The sequence below is a fragment of the Arachis duranensis genome, chromosome 8 (assembly GCF_000817695.3).
Source record: "Arachis duranensis cultivar V14167 chromosome 8, aradu.V14167.gnm2.J7QH, whole genome shotgun sequence".
Taxonomy (NCBI): domain Eukaryota; kingdom Viridiplantae; phylum Streptophyta; class Magnoliopsida; order Fabales; family Fabaceae; genus Arachis; species Arachis duranensis.
In genome coordinates this window covers 26,934,308-26,935,859 of record NC_029779.3, presented here as the reverse complement: position 1 = coordinate 26,935,859, position 1,552 = coordinate 26,934,308, and positions in this window count along the sequence as shown.

Sequence of the window (1,552 nt, the reverse complement as noted above, 5' to 3'; positions counted from 1 at the left end):
AAATAAATTACTAAAAATTTGAAAATTAATAAAAATTATGTCTCCCGTTGAATTTTGAAAAGCTTTATTGGGCTTCTTGTTGTCTAGCCGTAGCCTAATGGGCCTTATGAATTGTTGCCCTTTCAGCACCACTGTTTTTGAGATGGACTCTTGGTCTTCTTAATGCCCAAGACTGGCATGACACAATTCTTCTAGAATTCAGATCCCTTGAATATGACAAGATTATCATTCCATCCCTTAGCTATAAGATGACGAAAATGTCCTCCTAACCACGTATCATTCTCTCCCTCTTCAAAAAGATTCATCCTCGAATCTTGAATGAGAAGCGCTTCTTCCCTCCAAGGAATCCAAATCCAATCTTCGGGTTCAAATACCATGGTTTGTTGACTCTTCTCTATCCACTGAATTGTGGTTATGTCCCTCATGTGTGCAAGTTCAATATTTCCAATCATACTTTTACCATCTTGTCCAAGGTGTGCAATTTGTCTTTCTTCCTTTTCATCCCTATTAATGCCTCCATAATTGACCAGTGAATCTACAAATCCTGGAAAACTTGTTATAAAACTACTAGGAATTTCATGATTAGATGTATGAGAAACTAAGGACTCTAAATTTTAATGAGACTAATGCACTCTTGTCTAAGCTAGAACTTTCTAGATCTCTCTCACAAGTGTGTTTATTGAACTCAGTTTCTTTTTCACTCATTGACTCCTCTCGCTCACTATTCTCATCTTTTCTCTCAAATCCCTCGCTTTCAATCAAACATGGATTCTTTTCACTCAAACACTCAATCTCTTTCTCAATTTCTTTTCTCTCATATTCTTCAAATTGCTCACATTCCAAGGACCCAGTTGAGAAATTCTGTACTGTTGAATCTCCCAAGGACATATCACCCTCTACAGCATACTCAACAAATTCTTCCATCTCTGGCTTTGAAGAAGAATGAAAGATAGGTGTAGAAGAATTTCTCTTGTTATGGCGAGCTATCATTTGTTGCACCTGCTCCCAGTCAATGGCCAATTTAACCAAATTGTCCATGGTTGTGTAACGGTAACGTTGGACTTCATCTGCAAGTTCTTCACGTAATCCAAACAAAAATCGATCCTTAAGAACCTCAGGACTCCTTTTAATATTAGCCATGTCCATCAAATATAGAAACTCCTTGTGGTACTCCATCACTGATTGTGAGCCTTGTTGTAACGTAAAAATTTTTTCCAAAAAATGTATTGTGGTATGATGATGGCACAAACTGCCTCCTCATGATTTTCTTCATCTTCTCCCAGCTGCTAATTGGGCGCTTTCCGTACCGTCTTCTAGATCTTCCTAATTCAGTCCACCATATAAGGACACCATCAGAAAAATTGGGTTGTACCAGTCGAACCTTCTTTTCCCCTAAAAGAATGCAATTTGCAAAAATCGACTCTACCTTCCTTTCTCATTCGAAATAAGCTTCAGATTGTTCCTCCCTTTAAAAGCAGAAATTTTCAACCGAGAACCCTTTTTCGCATATGAGATTTCTCCATCATCACTATCGTAATCCTCAATCATTTTT